This window comes from Camelus dromedarius, chromosome 2 (genome assembly GCF_036321535.1).
Source record: "Camelus dromedarius isolate mCamDro1 chromosome 2, mCamDro1.pat, whole genome shotgun sequence".
Classification (NCBI taxonomy): domain Eukaryota; kingdom Metazoa; phylum Chordata; class Mammalia; order Artiodactyla; family Camelidae; genus Camelus; species Camelus dromedarius.
This window is the reverse complement of record NC_087437.1, coordinates 63,112,489-63,127,889: the sequence shown is the minus strand read 5'-3', so window position 1 is coordinate 63,127,889 and position 15,401 is coordinate 63,112,489. Positions and strand designations below refer to the sequence as shown.

The 15,401-nt window shown below is 42.6% G+C and overlaps 1 protein-coding gene across 18 annotated transcripts in view; it reads left to right on the top strand.

The window, feature by feature from the left end:
* The window catches only part of KALRN (kalirin RhoGEF kinase), a 608,090-nt gene that overhangs the window by 147,013 nt on the left and 445,676 nt on the right, over positions 1–15,401 (top strand). The gene's annotated exons all lie outside the window — the stretch shown is intronic.

Genomic DNA, 15,401 nt, shown 5'->3' with positions numbered 1-15,401 from the left:
ATAAGCACCTTACTTGTTTAAGCCATCATAGCAGGGCTTTTTGTTATTCTCAGCCAAACACACTTCTAACCAATGCAGAACTTTGAGGTCTGGGAAGTCCAGCGGAACTGGGGCTCAGAGGGTGGTGGAGACACTGTATGGTGCAGGCCATCCTTCATAGCAGGGAGAACAATGGCTTTCCTTGACTTCAGCTGGCTGAGCTCTGGGTTACTCCAGTGTCTTGGCAGTCCCCATGTACGACTGGAGCCTTGGATCTTTTCTCTTTTAACAGATATTGCTAGTTTTCAGAACTTTTCTCTTCCTGGAGAAGAATCCTTGGGGAATAACAGGAATTTAAAATGCCATCCTCATCAAAAAACACTTAGCGCCCTGGTGTATGGAGGCTCTGCTGGGTCTGCACAGGTTGATGCATGTGATTTCTGTTCTCCGGAAGCTCCTGGTGGGAGGGGAGAAGGGTTGAGCTGCCCTTGGGAACTCCAGATGTGAGGGAGAGTATCTCACATAAGCAGGTGATAGACTTGGGAATGTTTACTTTTTGAGAATATTTAAATTTTAGGGACATGTGAATTAGTTTAGCATACATTAAATCCATAAACACAGCCAAAGGAGAAGTCCAGTGATGTGGCTCCCATCTCAGGAAGAAGCGGCTTTGATTTGGGCTGGCTTGTCTTCTCTAGTTAGACTTGGGCTTTGGAGCTGTGACTAGGAGCTGCTGGAAATGAGGATCATCCACTCAGCAGGCTCGGGCCACGCAGGCATCTTCTGCCACACTTCCGCTCTCACTCCCTCCCCACTGCCTCCCTCCCTTCACCGGCAGGGGAAAAAGAAAACACGGTGTCTTCAGAGCTGGCTCAAGTTGAAGTGTGAAATCCCATGTGCTCAGTGTACTTCATTTACATGGAAGTTATTTAGAAAATTTAAATTAGAAAGAAGCCAGCATGAAGATCTAGAATTTTCTCTGTGTAGCAGCCACTGCATCCTATTCCATTAATGAGAGTTTGGGTAACCTAATTTTCTTTGAACCCTCCCACCGTCTCCTGGTCTCTCTACTTTTTTTCAGACCACGTTCTCACAGACCCATCCACCCTTCCCCTCTTCCCAAGCCTGCCCCCTCCACTTGTGCTATTTGTTTGTCTCTCCTGTGATTCTCTGAAAACAGATACATTTTGCTTTATCATTGTCTCTTCAAGACACGCCTGTCTTCCTCTCTGGTAAGAGAGTGAAGTGCACCACCCTTAATTCCTGAGACTCTTCTGGAGTCCTGGAACTCCCTGTGCTGCTGCGGTCCTGGGTGGCTGTCCTGCAGCTCCTGGCTGGCCCCGGCTCGTTCCTAGTGTGCCGTGCCAGCTGGCAGGCTGGGTCAGCAGCACTCTCCACTCTTAGCTTTTCTTGTTTCCTATACTCCCTGACATGTTCTGGTGGCAGCTCGAGTTGCATTAATGTTTTATATATGGTGCCCCCAGGAACCTTGGTTGCATTACTCAGGGGAAGTTTCCCATCCTCCCTTCTCCTCACTGCAGGCTCTGGGGCTGGAAAGATCATTTTATTTCCCAGAAACTTGGTGTTATCTGTCATCAAGTCTCCAATTAGCAGAAGCTCAGTGCAGCAGTTTGGGGGTGCCAGCCATCTCCCTGACCTGGGAGGGAGGGACAGCTCCCGGGGACAGCAACAGGCTGGCTCGTTATCCCTGAGCTGTCTGAAGCTTCAGATTAATCCATTCTCCTGGACTCTTCATTAGAGCCCTCTGGCCAAGACAGGTTCCTTTTGATTGTGCCCATTTGTCAGGACTAGAAATGAAGACCAAGGGAAGTCTTGTAGTGAGTTGAGGGCAGAGTCAAGTAAAGCTGCTTTCTTGGTTTTTGACCAAGTGCAGTGATGAGCCTCCTCTGTCATCCTCAGAAGATACTGGGAGCCCGCGATAGGCTGCTGCAGAAGGAGGTTGGAGGCACCCAGGCAGCAGCTCCTGCAGCTTTATATGCTGTGGCATGGGACAGTGTTCCCAAAGCAGGGTGAAAAAGAGAACGTAATAATAGAGTAATAACTAACAATGACCTCCTCTGTGCCAGGAACTACGAGAGGTGCTTTCCAGTCTCCAGCTGCCTAGCAATTTCGGCGTGAATCTCCCTATTTCACAGATGAGGATTCTGAAGCTCAGTGACACTGTCACCCTCCAGACATAGCAAACAAGTGGCAGTTAGTCTTCCTCCCTTATATTCAGCATCCTGCTAGATCTGGGTATAACCTCTTCAAAAACTGGAATCTCCTTCAGACCCTCTGTCTTCAGTGTTTTTCTCTTCCTGGCTGTACCTGGGTTAGTTGGTCAACCTTACTGAGGTTTCTACTTAGGATTCTTTAATCCTTTAATAATAATTATTGTTTTGATGTTAAGCTTTTATGAGTCTTTCAATTCAGTTCTGGCAAACACACAGTTTCTTACACTCACTGAATATAAATCTAAATATAGACACGAGAGTCTGTATTAAAAAAATTTTTTTTTCAACCAAATCTGATAAGAAGCCAGGTTTGGGAACAACTGCTCTAGGCCACAAATAAAAGCACCGATTTCCTTATTTTTCACATGGGCATTATTTTCCACATGGGGAGTGTTTGTTTAAAAAGAAAAAAGTGATGCAGGGTGACTGCCCTTAACCACTCTGCAAGCGTCTAGCCTCCTTTCCCCAGATGTCAGATGGGTGCATGCTTGTCTAATTAAGATGCACTTTGATTACAGAAGGTAAACCGTGTGCAGTTGATCAAAGAAAATATTCCAGTCATTTCTCTTTGGCTTTGGAAAGCATCATGTGATTTTATCTTCTGCTTTGGATTATCTGTGCTACTGCATTAATGTGCTAACTGCAGGTTTGGGGGGAGTTTTTAAATTATTTTTTTAAATAATCCTTGTTTCAGAAGTTACCTCAAAGGGGCTTATGATGCCTCCCTAATCCCTTAGTTCAAAACTAAATCTCTAAGATCTTTCTTTCCACAGCTGTTCTCTCCATTGCCCCAGAGTTTAACTGCCACCTCTCCTAAAATAGTGTCGTGCTTTCTAACTGTTTCCTACCAGTTTATAAGGAGAGCTCTTTATGGAATTGTCAGAAAGCCTGAGCCATGTTGAGAGACCCATACATCTTCCTTCATTCCTTTGTGTCTTTCTAACATTTGCCTTTGCTTTTGTTAACTTTTTGTTTGTGAAGTCTGCCATCAGGTGCTTTTTCCTTCTAATTCTTATTCCTGAAATTTCAATAGAGCAACGGTGTTGTCTTGCCATACTGGTCCAAATAGAAAGGTGTAGTTAGTGATGGGAAATGCTTCCAAGGGGGAGTGAAAGCCCTGATTGTAGCATTTGTAGCATTTGCTGATTTCCATTGTGTAAATACTCCATCTATCTGTGGCAGATTTCACGCTACCAACCTGTTTAACAACCAGCTGGCAAAAACTGACGATTACTCTTGGCTCTTGGGAACCAGAACAGCAGGCTTCAGCACACCGCCAGGTGTATTTAGCTGGTGAAGGAAGCATCCTCGTCAGCATAGGTCTTAAATAAATGAAAATCGTTCTTACAGTCCAGGTTACCAGTTATGTGACCTTGGCTAAACCGTTCGATTTCTGTGAGTCTCAGTTTCCACATCTGTGAAATGACATAATGAGATCTATCTCAGGAAAGAATATGAGAGGATTTAATGAGGTGATTACTATAATTATAATTGTACATATATAATGTTATATATTGGGTCTGGCATATGTTAGGTGTGAAGCTAATGATTATTCCCCCCTCTGGCAGGATGGAGACATGACGTTGAGAACAGAGGAAGATTTGAACTTTGCATCTAAGTGGAAACACTTGCTGGTGGTTGGCAATGCAGCTGGAGCTAGGCTGGGTGAAACAAGCCCAAGAATTTAGATTTGGGAGTCAGAACAATAATTTATGTTAAGATTGATCTCAGAAATTTACCTGGTACTGTCACCTGTGTTTGTCAGAGGCACAGGAATGGATAATCTTTCAGAAAGGAGAATGGAGAGCCTGGCTAACTACTAAGTCCTAAATAGTTCTCTGTCCTCCCAGGTTTCCCTTTTTCTGTGTTTATTGTTCTCCTCTTTGAAGTTCTCCCACAGTTTTTGTACCCACATCCCTGACATATCCTTATTGTTTTTGAAGGAGACCTGTCCACCCTTAACACATTACCACTAGACTTAAGATTCTGGAATAGAGATAGAAAGTAATTTCTTCAGTCTGCACAGTTTACCATCATGATATTTCACTCAAAATTATGTCAACAACGTCGGTGCTCTCTGCTAACTGATCAGCATAGATTGACTACAGTAATAACCTGCAAATATCGGGGGTAATGTAATAGAAACTTATTTCTTGCTCACATCACAGTCCATTCCAGATGTTCCACTTCTGCTGAGTGATTGCCATACCTTGGAGTCCTCTAATAGACTCTCTGCTTCCAGCCTTCAGAAGAGGGAAAGAGAGAGTGGAGGACACACATGGGGGGCGATTTTGTGGGCCGGTCTTTGACATGGCATATAACACTTCTGCCCGCATTTCATTGCCTAGAGCTCAGTCACGTGACTGCTCTGAACTGCAAGGGAGGCAGGGAAATTTAAGGATTGTGTCCTTCAGAGAAGAGCGGCTTGGTGAGCATCCAGCCAGTCTCTAGACCATCCTTAGTGTGGCTTGATGGAAACAGTTTTCACCATGGATATAGGACAACCTAGGGTACCATAGAGGACTTCTGGGGTTTTCTGGGTGGTGTGGCACACTGAGAAGTACAGCTCCATCTCCACAGTCAGAGATTTCATCTAAGTTGGATTTATAGTTGCTGGATTTACTGTATTACATGAGTTCCCGAACTTTCTAGGACTGAAGTGTTTTGCTGACTGTACCAGCTGGTTTCAAGTCAACACTTGAAGCTGATAATAATATTTGCTGTTGTGTTTATAATTACCATGTCATTAACAGTCAGTGGGGTGGAGAGTTTCTTGGGACTCGTCATTTTAATTTAGCCAGTTGTTATTGTTGACTGAAATGCTTCAGACAGTCTTTTATGGGTTGTTTTACTCTCTTGCTTACATGAAGAAAACTGACTTCCCACTTCAAATCAAGATTGGCATTGGCAATTCTGAAAGGATTGGTAGTGTCTGGCTGAGAGCTCAGGGACTGTGGGGCTAGCCTGGAAGAGGCAAACAGTCAGCAGTGAAATAGGTGGGATCCAGTGGAGCATCACAAAAGAAAGTTTTCTCCAGGCTAGCATCACCATCCACCATCCAAGATGCGGGAGGGAGACACTTGGGGAGTCCTGGAAGAGAATGTCACCAGAGTCCACAAGTGGTGAGAGGCCTTCGGGGTCCAGGGAGCCTGTGGTCCTACACTGGGGCCATCAGTCCATTCCTGGCAGGCCCCCAGACTGTGACTTGGGAGCACAGGGATTAAGACAGGATTAAGACACTTCCTTCCAGCCTGCACCAGGAGGGGGGGCCCGGCAAGGGATGAGCAAGGCCCTAATCACTCAGGTGGAGTGTCAGAGCATGATGCTAGCTGCAGGGTACTAACTACCCCACATGCGAGGGAAGTGAGGCACAAGCTCAGCAGTCTGGCTGTCCTCTGACTCCACAGAAACTTGGGCCCTGGAGGCCCATCCCAGACACATCAAACTGTGTGTCTGGGGCTGCACCAAAAATGATGGCTAGATCCCAACCCTAGAGGGACTGATGCTCCCAATGTGCCTTGATCCTGGGTACTCGGGCACTAGAGGAGAGATCCATATGGTATGAGACTTTGTGTACAGGCTTTGGAATGGAATAGACCTGAGTTCACATCCTGCTTTCATCCTTTCCTAACCCTATAACTTTGGATAAATTATTTGATTTTTCTAATCTTTAGTTTTCATCCATCAAATGTGGAAATAATATATAGCCCATAGGGTAGTTATGAGACTTTAACAACATCAGGTATGAAAGGCACTAAGGGAGTCAGCCCCTAGGTAGTAACCTTTAATCAGTGGTAGCAAACATTTACTGCAAAGTCCCACAAAAGCGGCAGAAACAAAATAACAGCTGGGCAGGGCTTGCAAAGTCAGGAGCTGAAATTTGGGCTCTTGTGCCGCTTGGTTTACAAAAGCCATGTTTTGTGAGGTACACTATGACCAAGCAGGGCGGAGGTGCCTTGGTGATGCTTGCTGATTTCACTAGCTGGGCTTCCACAGGGTGGCAACTGTGGAGTTGGGCACGTGCCTTCCCCCTCTGTTAGGTGTCTTTAAAATGGAAAGTAGGACTGTTAAGTCAGCCCACACCCAAGCCACTCAAGCTCCTTTGGCATTTTCTTCTTCCCAGCTTGAGGGCCCACTGTAGCTCCTGGCCGCCTGCGGCATAATTATCACCCATTGTCTTCTAACACAGATCTAACTAGGAGCACAGAGATCCCCAAGAAGGTAGGAAGGGGCTTTTCTTTTACTGGCACTCAGCTCCCAATGGTTGGAAGTTTGAATGTAAATTGCTTTGACCTTGATCTTCAAGTGGCTGTGAAGCCTTGAGGGCTGCCCACGCCTTGGAAAAGGCTGGCCTTCACTTTAAGACAAGCAGTGTGAATTAGGAAAGGTAAAGGACTTCTTCAGGGAGCTTGATGTTTAAAGTACTTATACAGAAATTTAAAGGGAGGGCAGTTTACTATATTAAAGCCAGCAGGAAGCGAGCTTGGGAACAGTAAAGATACAGAAAGGTTTTGGTTTTCTGCTTGGAAAAGCCTGTTTATCGTAAATGGAGATGGAGAAGGGAAGAAGGGTCAAACTGTCATCCTGCTTCCACTGTCTCCAGTCAAGAGGGTGTACTTCAGATTGGAAAAAGCAAAACAGATTATCCATTTAAGAACTGATGGCCAAGAAAGGTGAGGGCATAGTGGAAGTACCAAGATACTGCAGCAGTCATAGCCAAAATAACCACCATCAGTTGTCCGCCGACTCTGTGCCAGTGGGACTTTGGAGACATTGCCTCTGTATGAGGTTGGTGTAGGAGTCTCATCTTGCATATGAATCCACAAAGCACAGAGAAATTAAGCGTGCTGGGTTCCTAGAGCTAGGAGGCCCCAGACCCCACTGCTCTGTCCCCCTTCCTCACACTGCTTTGAGAATGCTCAGTATCTCAGTCCTGAAGGAATTGCATTAAATGCTAAAGGAACTTGCCTGTGTCATCACCAAGAAATCAATGTGTAAAGAGAGGAAATGCCTAGAACTTGAAAAAATGCAAATTAGCAGATTCAGGAAACCATAGACTTGAGAAGCTGATCTTATTACCTGGCAAAATTCTAGAATCCTAACTTTTGCACTAACTGGCTGTATAAGCTTGTGCAAATGACATAACTCCCCTGGGCTTTAGTTTCTTTGTCTGTAAAGTATGTGTTTATGTAACATTATCTTTAAGGTTCCTCGTAGTTCAAAGTGTTTTACCCTAGTAAGTTCCTTTAATATATTCTGACAATTTTAGTGTTTCAGCTCTAACTCCATCCAAAAGTGCATTTCCCCTTTTCATCAAATGCTCCAGCCTTTCTTCAAAGGGTAAAAGGTTAAGAGGATGGAGTTTGGAATGAAATAGTTACAGGCTCAAATCTTACTTCTACCGACTAGTTAGATGACCTCAAGCAAATCATGTAAAGCCTCTGTGCCTCAGTTTCCTTTCTGTAAAATGCTGCTCTTTTACACATCTCTATTTCTATTTCACTGAGTTGTTTGAGTTTTAAGTGAAATAATACATGTAAAACACTTAGTTTAATGCCTAGAATATAACGAGTACCCAGTAAATGCTAGTTCCCATATTTCATTGATTCTGAGATTCCCTTTTCCCCTCACATTCTGCCATCTCTGAAATGAGGATGCATCTTACAGTTTATATGTATGTAGTAGTTTAACTGCAACAGTTTTTTCTTGATGGTACATAAACTAATATTATAATTAATTAAATATGGTGTTTTCCCAGCATGATTCTTGAGGTTCTCACTTCCCCTCTGGGATGCCCCCTTCTCTAGCTTCTTGCCAGCCATTATCTCTCTACAGCAAACTAGAATTAGGCAGTGGAACAGCCGGGTAGGGGACAGCCTCAGGCATCATCTTGCCTGGCTTGTTCATTTTACTAGTGTTGAAATGAAGGCCAGAAAGGGGAAGAGATTTTGAAAAAGCCACAAGTTGAACTCAGGTCTTCAGATTCCTAGTCCAGTGTTCTTTCCCACGTCAGGAACATTATTAGCATGAAACAGTAGCACAATTGTGACTCAGTTGCTCTTTACATACCTGGGCCCAAGTTAGATCGGGGACACTTCCAAATCCACATTTGGATTTTGATGGAAAGATTTTAATCCTAGAAACCCCAAAGCTGAACAATGATTAGATTGTTGACTACTATTCCCATTTGCACAAACACAAAATCATAAAATTTTAGAGTGGAAGGCAAGATTTTTTTCCATGGGAGCTATAATGTCCTCACCTTTGCCTCAATTTGCAAGGCATGCTTTCTGTAGGCAGCTTATTTCCTCCTGGTTATTTTGTCTACAATTTCAGGAGCTGATAGCATGTGGGTGATTGTGTCTTAAATTGTGATTTGTTTCTGCAGTTTGGCTGCTTCCAGGTTTGTATAGCTAAACCCAGTGACAAATCAGTCACATAGTCCAGGCACTTCATTAATTCATTCATTCACTCCATCACCTAGCACTTACTGGACTCCTGTTACCTGCCAGTCACAGGATACACACATAATCTCAGTTAATTCTCACAACAGCCTTATGAGGTTGGTGTTACATGTTGCAGATGGGAAAACTAAGGCACAGTGATGCTAAGTAACATTTTGGGGAGTTGGACTTTGATGAATCCTCCATGTGAAAAATGGGGCTAGGGTACTCCAAAGCAAAAGAGAACTCTGTTGTTCTAAGAAAAATGTCTTAAAATTGAAACTGCAAAATGAATTACTATACACTATAAGATGTAAACTAATTAAAAAATACACTCATAACCTATAGAAAAGAAATGGAATGTTCACTGAGTATCTTATTTGCTCTAAATATTAATTGCATCAATCACCTTAACTGAGCCAGCAGAACTCAGGGTAGCTCTATTTCTCACCTCATGTATAGTTAGAACTTCAGGTGTTGAAAATATCCAGGGAGGCCTGACTTTTTCCTGGCCTCTATAAGCAGCTAATCTCTCTCCCCTTTGGTCTCATTTTAATGAATGAAACTTTACATTAAAAAGAATGTCTTCATTGGAGGTTGTCATCCAGAAATTTCTAAAAATTCACTTTTTTTAAATTGGCAAAATGTTCTTAATCAGGCTTTTACTCAAAATTTTGAATAGAGCAGAACAAGTCAATCTTGTTTGCAAAGGGGCTTTTTCCTTGATAGAATGTTAACCCAGTCTTTTGAGGGACTCCTCACCTTGTGTGTTGGACTGTGGGCTTCCACAGCATTGGGCAGGCTGGCTTCTCATTGTAGAAGGCAGCCTGATTTCAGGTATGACCAGTCAGCATTTCATTGGCTTGATGGAGGGTGACTGGACGCTACAAAGTGAGCACAGATGCAGGTTCAAATTGCATCCTGAAAATGAGAGGTTAGCGAAGATTTTTTTTTCTCGCTAGAGAACCTGAGGACTTCCCTTCTCATTTAGACTACTTGGCCTTCTGCACAGCTACCTCCCAAAGTGACCAAGGCCCAAAGGCATCTGTGTGAAGCTTGGCAATTAGTAACTGAAGACTTGGTACCCACTGGAAAATTTGATCAAGTTTCAAAAATTAATAATCATACTTTTTGAAAAAAGAGGTAAGGAAATGGAAACTATGTGTTTCTTCCCTAGACTCATGTGCTTAGATCATTGAAGGCCATCTCTGTGGCTCTCCTGGATGGCTGATTTATGCTTCATGGACTCTGGGTCCTTGCTGGCTGAGCCCCTCACTGGTTGTATCTTGGGCTGTTCTTTCACTCATTCAGTCATTTGTTGTGGGTTATGGAGAACATTCTAAGTACATTCCAAGGGAGCTTTTGATACAGACTCTGCCCATAGGGAACTTAACCATTTGTAGGATAGCTATCCACCTAAATGATTAGCACTGTCAATAGAACTTTTCTGCAATGATGGGAAAGTTTTCTGTGTTTTCCAATACGATAGCTGTTAGCTACTTCAAATGTGACTGAGGAGCTGAATTTTTTATTTTGTTTAATTAATTGAAATTTAAGTAACCTCATGTAACTGGTAGTTACTGTGTTGGATAGCAAAGCTATAATTATCATCTTCTCATCCTTGCATTTTCATATGAATGTGTCTGTAATGGCGGTATTCTTCAAGCCATGTGATACGGAGCAGAGAATGCTTGAATTGGGTTTCTAGTCTCATCATGGGACCTTGGGTGCCTTCCTCTCACTGGGTTCAGTTTCCCTCCCTGTAATTGAAGGACTAGCAGTCTGTAAGGACTTTCTAACTCTGGCATTCTACTTGGTTCTTCTTGGTTCTGGCCCCTGATGGGCTCTCTAGGAAAGAGGCTTCCTTTGTCACAGACCAGTGCTCTAAGGAAAAGGAAGATTGTTGCCTCTGTTCAACTCACCAGCATGGGCTGTTTGCAAAGCCACTGGGCACACTCAAGAGTTCTTTCTGAATGAGGGTCATGGGAGAGGGAGGTGAGAGGAAGTGATGCTTGATGCTTTACTCTGGGAGGCTGGGGAATATGTGAAGGGTGGAGGCCCTGGCCCCGTTCCTGGGATGGTGACCTACCTCTTTATGCATTCTCGAGGCTTAAAGGATAATATTCAGTTGTCAGAAGGGAAGGAGGTTGGAAGAGGTGATGAGACTCTCCTGGGGCTGGCATTTCATGAAGAACTGAGAGTGTCTCCCAGGTTTTGGTCTCAATGGGTATGCTGAGACAATTGCACATGTAGGAATTCAGGGATGTGCCTTTGGTTATTTTGACACAGTCCTCGTCCCACGTTGGGAATCATGTTCCCTGTGTTCCCCGAATGGGAATGGGAACATAGCCACACAGTCACCCCGCATCTAGTCCCATACTTGCCCTGCAGACTAATGTCTGCCTGGAGTTCAGGGTTACAATTAGCACATTAATGTGCTGTACACCAGAGAAGTACAGGTAGACAGGGGATGAGCCAGGCTTTCTCTGATCATGGTTACCAAACCAGGGGGCTGCCTCTCTTCTGAGGCTGATGGTGATGGTTGCAGTGATGGGAGGGCTTTAGCTAGTGCCTAAAAGCATAGCCATGCTTCAAGACCAGAAAGGCTTAAAATCTGTAATTTCTTCCACACAAAGGCTGCAATACAGGCATGATAGCTAATACTTTACTTTTGTATGGGGCTTTGCAGTTTGGCAACTGCTTTATCTTGAATTTATTTAATCCTTACTAGGGTAATATTGAAATGTCCTTTTGAGGAAATTGAGTACAGAGAGGATGAGGAACCTCCTCAAAGTTGCTAAGTTGATGTTATGAGTTGAACCCAGATCATCTGACAACAAGCCTGGTTTTCTTTCTGCCACCTCGTGGGGCCTAGGAGCTCTGTGAATGGCACAGTCAAGGAGTGCTGGGAGAGGACGTGTCATTAGGAGGTCCTTGTCATGTAGTGAATGAGGATTCCTGCAGACATCTGGCAAGAATATAGAGCACAATAAGATGTCAGGCTGGGGGTGATGGATTCAATCTCACCAACGTGCTGTTGGAGGGAAGCTGCTGGTTGCCTTCTCCCAAGCCTGTGGGCCTTTACTTCTTATGTGTGAGCCTACAATGGGACAGGGGCAGGAACCTCAGTCCCAGCTCTAGGAAGTGGCAGTGACACGAGTGGGGAGGATTCCCAATGAGGATGCTGCCTGCTTTCCTCTTCTGTGGCACTTCTCACTGAACAGCATGGGGCCACTGCTGGGTGTTAGAAATCTCATGGCTCTCATGCCTGGTCTGGGGAGGCTTCCTGGAGGAAGGGGGCCTGACAGCACAGGTCAGATCCTTTTGGGGCTTTGCTTCCTTTTCTGGGGGTTAATTCCAAGGAGCAAATTACAGAACATGCAAATAAAATGAAGGAGAGACATTGATCTCTCAGTCTCCATGCTCTTTATCTAAGAGGCAGAGGACTGTAAAATCCAGGCAAGAGGAAACAGAGGTGGTTTATTCCATATTTGAGTTTTGTTTGTTTCTTCGTATGGTCTTCATGTAACTATACAACTTGGAAACTTTAATACCTGTTCATTGAAGAAATTTTGAAAACTATGGAATAGTATAAAGAAGAAAATGAAATATCTTCGTAATACTCACAACCCGGAAATATATTATATCCATATTTGGGATCATAACAAATTTGTATTTCTGAAGGTAAAAAAAAAACAATAGCTTAGCCTCAGCAATTTCATGTGATTCAACCTAACATATGTATAGCGCATGTATCATTAGTATCCTATTTCTTACTTTACATATTGTGAGCATTTTTCCATGAAATTATAAATTATTCAAAAATTAAAATTTTAATGGCTGTTTGGTATTCCGTTTAGAGCTATCTTAATTTTATCTAACTAGTCCCCTTCTGTTGGATATTTAGGCTGTTTGTAGTTTGGGACTACAATAAAAAGTGCTGCTTTGAAACTCCCTGTCCTCAAATATTTGCCCTCATTTTTCCTTGGTTCCTTAGGTGGACATCCAGAAGGGAAATTGAATTCCTAGATCATCGCTTTATGTGTAGCATCATTGACGTTCATATTACAGAACTGCCTTCTGGAGCGGGTGCGGCAATTTCACTTGCACTAGCAGGGATATGGGCAGAGAGGGCTAGCACTGAACTCTCGCCAACAGTAACCATTATAGCCTTTTCAAAGTCTTAGCAAATTTAATGGATTTTAAAACGTCTCATTGTTTAATTTGTATTTCCTTGATTACTAATTAGGTTGACCCCTTTTTCTTGTTTATTGCCATTTCTCCTTTTTTTGAAATGTATGTTTATATTCGTTGCCTGTTTTTCAGATAGGGAGTAGTAGTAATCCTTTGTCAGATTTGTTGTAAATATGTTTCCCACCTTGTCATTTACATTCTAAATTTTGTTTATACTCTGATGTATAGTTTAAAATTTTCCATAGACAAAACCGTAAATATTTTCCTTTCTTATTTCTTTCAATGCTTTCATGTCTAGAGAGTGCTTTCTCATTCAGGGATCTGTTAAATTCACCCATATTTTCTCTTAAGGTACTTTTTTTGTATGTCATTTTTAAGATTTGTTTTTCTAATCTGTCTAAAATTTATTTTGGTGTATAGTATGAAGTTATGAGGGTTAACTTGATTTTTCTTTGCCAACTGGTTCATTTTCCAGTGCAATTTATTGAATAATTTGTCTTTTCCCCATTTCTTTAGATTTTTCCTTTATCTTATATTAGGTTCTTAAATATGTCAGATCTTTATTAGGTCTATGAATCAGGCTCCATTCATTTGTATGTTAATTCTTGTGTCTGTGCCACCTTTTAATAACTGCAGTTTAAAAATATATATTTTAATATCTAGTAGGGCAAGCCCAACCTATTATTCATCTTTTTTCCGAAACATGTTTAAGTACTTTCATCCATTTATTCCTCCAAATGGAAGTCTAGTTGAAAATCCCTTTGGCACGTAATAGGTACTTAGAGATTCACTCAACAGATATCTGTTATACTATTTAGTTTTTTAATCCAAAACCATGTTGATTTTATTTTACTTGAAACTTCTGTAATATCTTGCCTTCCTGAGATAAAGCCTATTTGCATACATGGCAAATCTTTAAATGGCATTTAATGAAAAATTAATTTTCTTTTTACAGCTTATTTGGACTTCAGTTCTTTCAGTCATAAGACAACTTTATCTGTGATGAATGGTAGCCATTTTTTATTCACCATGGAATCACATCATAGAGTGGACAGCTGCTTAACGCAGTTGTCCTAAACTTTAAATAAGTTTGCTTTTACAATGCTTTTTGTAGATAGTGTCATAACCACAACCTAATTATTAAATGTTTAAAGTGCATGAATATTACATAAAGATCCTCTATATAAAAGATTAATATACAAAGGAGAGAATTTACTCTTAAAATAATAAGAAAAATTGGATAGTGAAAAACATTAAAGAAGTGTTAACCACATCAGTCATAATACCATTTTCTAGAGATAACCACCATGTACATCTGTGTATGTGGTTTTTAAACTCACATACAAACACCAGTATATATACGATTGGGATAAGGTTGTACATACTGTTTTACAATCTGGTTTTCCCGCTTAACAACACACCGTAACATTTCCCATGGCCTTAATTATTCTTGTACAGTGTCATATTTAATGGCTACATAGAGTGGGTAGACCATGGATAATTTTACCAATCACCTGTGGTTTAACATTTAGGTTTTGTGTGATTTTTCAATAATATAAAGCTGTAGTGAATATCATTACTCCCTACTTTAACATTATTCAAGTCCTCAAGCATATAAGCTGTGTTCTGAGTACATGTGCACATTCATCCATGGCCAAGGCAACCTCATGGCTCCCTGGTCACGGCCAGGACTCCTCTTCTTTAAGTAGCTGGAGAAGAGCAAAAAGAGCCATGTTTCCCTACCTCCTAGAGGTATTCTGCTCAGATTATTGGAGAAAATTATCAGTATTGGGGAATTAATGAGAAAAGAATGTCAGGGATCCTGGAATAGAAAACCTTAGCAATTTGGAGCCATCTATTCTATACGTAGGTGTATTGGGGGTCCGACCCACTGGGATTTGTATTCACCATTCTCCTGGCCTCCACATCTAGCTCTGCAACCTCTCTGGTCTTTCTTCCTCTGTGAACTTTCCATTCACAATGGCCTGACAGCTCAAGGCCAACTAAAGAAAAAGACCCACAGGGCACGGGCTCCCCTCTGGCCTCCTGTTTCTCCCTGCGGGCTTCTGGGGCTCTGAAGATTCTGCCCATGGGTAGATGTTAGGGCTACCTCATCACAGATGGTGGCCCTGCTGTTGGGATGTGTCTTCAGTAAGAGTGCTTCTCAGAAATGCCACCTGGCCACGTATATCTTTGTCTGGAACCCAGAGCAGTTGGGGAGAGGAGCCAGGAAAGAAGGGATGAGGCTAGCCAGCTACAGGCTGAACACATGGAGATTAGTATGGGAGGCGTGCCCAGGACCATAGTCCTCTGGACACAGGAGGAAGGGGCAAGCACTCAATCACAGCTGCTCCCTTTGGGGACAGCAGGCTTTCTTTTGCATCTGGGGAATGTGGCTTTGGGAGCAGGAGCGTTTGAAGTGCTCGCCAAACAGCTCAGATTGGATAAGGGAGAGAAATAATACAAATTCAGAGCAACTACACACTTTACTACACAGTGAGTGTGAGCAGCATAGCTCACAGGTGTGTAGTGAGAAGGTGAAGAGGTGGTT